The sequence below is a fragment of the Lagopus muta genome, chromosome 10 (genome assembly GCF_023343835.1).
Source record: "Lagopus muta isolate bLagMut1 chromosome 10, bLagMut1 primary, whole genome shotgun sequence".
Taxonomy (NCBI): Eukaryota; Metazoa; Chordata; class Aves; order Galliformes; family Phasianidae; genus Lagopus; species Lagopus muta.
In genome coordinates, this window is record NC_064442.1 from 5,270,372 (window position 1) to 5,276,557 (window position 6,186).

Below are 6,186 nucleotides of genomic sequence, written 5' to 3' on the forward strand. Positions count from 1 at the left end.
GCTCTGTTCTGCAGCCATCAGAGTGTCAGGCCGATACAGCTGTGTCATCTTGCTCAGTTTAATCTGTTCTCACCAATTTCCAGCCTCCGTAACTCTTCTTGAGCCCAAATCATCCCTGGTGTAGGGCTGTCCATAGCAGTGTCAGGTCCAGCCCTTTATTTTCGTGGTACTATGGGGATTAGCATGGATTTACCTGTTCTTGAACAGAAAAGCATTCAGGAATACGTCTAATTATGCTTTGCTAAGTATGAAATGTCCTTCTATTTAGCAGATGCTTGGGCCCTACTTTGACCTAACACTGACTGTTTCGAGTAAACTGCCAGCAGCCCCGTCAAACTGTTGTGGGTAATTTGGAGTATGAAATGTGTTAAATTATTCAAAGAGCTGAATAAGCATAAACAGGCAGTACAACAAGAGAGATATGCATACCCAGCGATGCCGACGTGACATTTAATACATCATATTAGCACTCCTGTTAGTACAAAGAGCCGGACGCCTAGCACAGCAGCAAATTCACAGGCAGAACACAATGTAACTGCATTTTGCCCCGTGCAGCCTTCCTCCAACTATTTCCCTTTGCAAAGCTAGATGTGGTTTCCCTGTAACCAAAGGTGAAAGCTTGGAAGCAAAATTTGATTCCCCCTTGCAATGGTCAGTACAGGAGGCCAGGTCACCCACCTCTGCTTCTCACTGGCATCAATCACTGCACTGATAGCAACTCTCTGATTGAGAGCAGGGGTGTATATCACATCAGGATCAAGCCCCAAACTGTCTGCTAGTGGAAAGCAGGCTCCTAGATGGGCAAACTCTGCTCAGTAACAAAGCTAATGTGGCACGGATCACATGCAGGCTCACAGTGCATGTCTACTTCAGAAATACATACAAATCCCCGTGTCCTAGTAAAAGCTGACACTAAATCAAGAAAAAACCTTACATTTTACCTACTGTGGAAGCACTCCATTATTTCTTATTCTTCAAAACAAAGAGTGTTTTCAGGTTACTGAGTATTTCTGAGATCTCAAAGGATTACACATCGGGGGAGGAATGAGATGCTTCTGCAGTTGAGTTTTCATGATGGCAAGCACCAAGGGGGAAGTGATACTCTATACTTTGAAAGCTTTAAGTTTGGGACTGGCAATCCAATCTTCATTGCTTGGTTTGTTAATGAAAATAGAAACAAAACTTACAAAAAAAGAAATATTCCACAGAGCCAGCACGTAACAAATAAATGGAATGATCTCTCCTGAGAGCAGATGGACGCCCTAGTGATGGAGTTAACATAGCCTGGACAAAGCACTCATGGATGTGAAAATACTGTCAGAAATATGCTTGTATCAACAAGGGATGGACTAACAGAACTAAAAGGCCTTTCCTTGACTTTTTATGATTTCCTTTTTTTCTTTCCATTTTTTTTTCTTCCCTCTCTGCAGCTTTAAGTAAGGGGGGTAGGATTAACTTGCGCATGGGTGAAGTCTGAGTGTGAATGGTTCTGAAGTCAGTTTGCTATCATTTATACACCCTTATCATTGAGTCACCATTTTCTTTTCCTTTTGATCCCATTTGGTGTAGCTAAAAACTGTGATTTTTATCTAACGGTCTTACAAGGCTGGAAGAGACATTAGTACATTTTGCTCATTCCTTTGAGGCAAATACACTGCAGTGTGTTTCTTGGCTCTCCTTTTTCTTGCTTCTGAACCACATTTAGCGATAACATTGGGTTGCTGAGTCTAACTCCGTGAAAAATGTTTACTAGCTTTGTTATCACAAGTGCTTTGTGGGAATATGCAGACAAAAAGTACATAGCATAGATTTTCAAATGGTGAATGGGAACTCGTCATATAGGCACTTGGAAAAACTCCATTTGAATTTACAGTCTAAACCAATTTCTGTTCCTTCTGAAGTGAACTGTAGAAAAATATTAAATGCCATCTTGCCAAAAACGTAACCTCTGCCTATAAACACACACAAAAAAAATGGGCAAACATTGTGAAGAGAAAACGTTGATTCAAATTTTTATCTTTAAACATAATTGTTTTTTTTTTAAATGTTTTAAGACGTGCATTTTCCTGGGGAAATGGCCAACTTGTATCAATTATTTAGAAGCCTCTGTAGAAAGCCAGCTTAAATTCATAACAAGAGTATCAGTTCAAGAAATGTGAGTCTAAACATCAAGTACAGTTAGTCGGGGAACAGAAACAAACCACATGATCTCTCAATCCAAATTACACCAGATAGGCTGCAACCACAGCTGCCTACAGAAATGACATGATAACTACTTGGAATTATGAATTGATACCATTTTTTGCCTTCTCATAATTATCTGAAAAACAGATGGGAAAAAATATTCTAATCTCCATTTCTCCTGCTGCTTATACAATCATGGAATCATTAAAATTGAAAAAGACCACTAAGAACATGTCGTCTACCTGTTGACCCATGTCCACCAAGCCATTCCCTAGGTGTCACATCTACTCTTCTCTTCAAAACTTGCAGGTAAAACAACTCTACCACTTCCCTGGGCATTCTGTTCCAACTTGTAACCACTGATTCTGAGAAGAAATATTACCTTTAAACCAGTCTTTTGGATTTATGGAGGGTAACTTCTCTGAATCAGCTTGCACAACTAAACTCACAGCCAAACCGGTAACGATAACATAGAAATCAAGTCTACATCAACTACTTCCCTCTGTGGAGTAGCTCAAAAGGTGCTGCTCTACTTGTCAGTATGGATGCCACCATGTTTGTAGGCAAAGAAGCCAAGAGAAAGGCTGGTAAAGGCAGTGAGACCATTGAGTACAAGATGACATAGCTTGGGAGCCAAAGCAAACTCAAAGGTTCATCCACTTCCCAGCACATCAGTGATAAAAATAAATCCTATTAACTTCCAGCACAATTGAATTCTTGCTCAGCTCTGCCACAGTAGCCAACTCTTATTAGAGAAAGGGCACATCAAGAGTGTTCTCTTTGTCTCTGCTCCAAACTTTACATGGCACCAGACGACATGCTCAGGCAGCAATAGACCAACAGTCTTGTGAGCTCCAGGAATTCATTAAAAAAAAAATAGAGACCGTATTTATGAACCTACCTGGTCCAAACTGCAACTGAGTTCCTTCTACTTGCTGATTTTATATACAACAAATGTATTGTACAAAATTCAGTGATATTAAAAAAAAAAATGCACATTGATTCCTCCTAAACATTTTCAACTACCAGCTAAACCAAGTCAATTCCTGACAACTAAAAATGAGAAACTTACAAATTTTTTTTCTTTTTTTTTTTTATAGAAATCAAACTATGTGTGTTATTCTTAGCCATGCTATGTGAAATCAGCACAAACGAAAACATCAAAGCTAAAAAACTGATTAACTTACTATTTTCTTCCTGCTTTGCTAGTATGGAAGATTTTGCAGTTATTTTCTCTTCAACAGCAAAGCTTACTGTTTTCCTTAAATTATCAATAGCTGATCTCAGTGATGTCTGTATACATACTTCATCTTGACCAGAAGAGCCCAACAGCAGCCAAACCTAGACAAAAAGTCACAGAAAACTGTCACAATAGCTTTTACTGAGCAAGTTTCAAAGAGGGCTCATACTGCACTTTTCCTGTGTTCAATGAAAACAAATTCAAAGTTGAATTGTCCTCAACCACTTTCAATTTTGCTTTCTGCCTCTCACTCTCTCGTTTCCCATCAGTGAGTGGATGCAACAGTGGTAAGAAGCCCCAATACTCCACTCGTTGTGCCCTTTCAATGGAGTGTAATGATGTTGAAGGCAACGTTCAGTATTAGGCAGTGCAGTGTATACAAACCTCTCTATTAATATAGTAATCTAGATTTCATGGGTCATCTCAGGGAAAATACTATGTGCATCCTTGCAAGTTTTCTGTAAGACTGCAGAGAGTTCTCATTTGGCAGAACTTTCTCATTTGAGTCCTAGAACTGTCATTGTGAAACAAATCCTGCTTTTCTTGTTGACTGAGAGGTAATATGGATCCATACTGAAAGCTCTCCAGGGGCTTTAAAAGGTTTTTGTGCCCATAACAGCACATCTATCTAATCTGCAATGGTCTGCTCACTTAAGAACACTAACTGGTAGAGATAAGCACAGGTTTGCAGTTTCTTACCTGGAGGGCAGTGGTTAGGTGGTTTATGGGCAGAATGACCTCATGTTGCTGCCAACATCATCCTCTTATTCTGGGTGCTTGCATAAACGTCCAAAGCTGTACACATCATATTAGCAGTCAGTTGAAGTGCTGGCCATGCTATCCATTCACTTCCTTCATATGAATGTGGAGGAGAACACTGGTAATCAGCACTTTCAGCAAGTGTTAAGGAGATTGAGGAAAGCAGGGTGAACAACACACAGTAACTTCATTAGGGTGCACAAATTCAGCTTGCTTTTGAATGTCAAGAATAGAAAATGCAAGTCCGTGAGAATTATATTTAAAAAGACAAGAGTCCAGCTCAATTGAAGATTTTCCTAGTCATTTTAAAGATATTTCATATAATCTATTTAGACTATTTAAGAGTTTGCATCAAAGCAAAACTATCATATCTGACGTGTAGGACCTCAAGATTCTTCTGCTTCCCTTTGCCCTTCAATCTCATCTACTGTGCTAGCGTGGCTATCTCAGATCACTTATCCATCCCATGGAAAATTGCTGGATGCAGACATGGGAAAAACAGATAACCAGAATAATCAGGGTAAACTTGGACCCTGAACTCAGCAGCTAAACAGTCCGTACTCCGTTAGTAAATGCAACTTCACCTATATAAGAAAATGCTGCAAAATCTGCTTAATATACCAAGCCTGTGCCCTAACAATGAAAATAAATAGATAATGCACTTGTGGTTACTTTGAAAAAGTGAGCAGCAGGGAAGTATGGTACACACCTGACATTTTTGCCATTCCTTCTCTTACACATGATGAAAACTATCTGTACTTGTAAAGGAAGGTATTACAAATTAAGTATTCAAGTTTTCCATGATGCCAGCAATTGTTTTAAGCCTGGTTCTCATCCTTTTTATCTCTCTTACAAATCTTGAAGGGAATAGGATTCATCAGTACACAAATGGCCTTTATTTCTGGCTGTTAAAAACCTGATGATGAGCAACATTTCCAAGGAAGAAAAAGAAGTCAATTTCCGAAGCATGTGCAGAGTTAATGTCTACAGTAATTGCGACTAAGTACGGTAGAGCAGAGATGCACTGCCAGCTGGAGCCAGGGATTAAAAAGGAAACATCTGTGCTGAGATTATAGGAACAGAGGAAGCTGTGGGAAGGAAGGAAGCGAGAATGCCCGTGTAGGTCCACCTACCTCATTTGAACTTCTCCTTTTCACCGTGATTTTTTTTGCTTTCCTCTAGCTGAATTCTACATATTTACCATCCTGCGTGTGAAGAAAAGACTGTCCTATTTCTCCGCTAATTGACCTTTCCCTTATATTAACCTAATGACCTCACATTATCAAGATGAATCCTAAGCATTGGGATTTAGGTACATATTCAAAATTGAGCGACCTTTCAGGTAATTTGCTGAACAAGGATGCCTTCAGGTGTAATGACTTGAGGTGAAACTTTTTGGCCTCAACCAACTCACAGCGAGTCTGGCTTCAGATCTAATGAAAATTGCATTTTCTTCAAGAATTGGAATCTTTAAATTTGTCCTTTCTTTACAAACCTTCTTACCTAAACTCCTACTAAAATAGAAGTACGAAGTCACAAGAGAGGCATTCCAGTAAAACAATAAAAACTTCAGAAGTTAGACAATGTCATAAGGGAAAATGTTAAGCTTCTGAAAATACTTTATAAAACATAGCTAGCAAAATGTATATACACACACATATTTAGCTAGCCAGCTTACATTCTAATGAAACATGCTTTGCTTTTATCCCTCTCAGTCTCCCAAAACGAAAGATTTAGAAGTTTGTGTCAGATTTGCAGAAATTGCCTGTTGTACAGGACAGGTCAGGAAGAGATTAGAGAGCTCTTTGCATTAACTGTATTTCTTTTTTTTAGATTCTTTTTTTTTCCCTGCTACTTCAATTGCCTTTGAACTCCTGTTCCTTAGGAGCCCTGGTGAGGTGAAAACATAAGGATGAAGGAATTGAAGGTGGGAAGAAGGAGGGAGAGAAAGCAAGGAGGGAATTACTTCTTTCAAAAATAAATAAATCGATAAAAAAAGCACA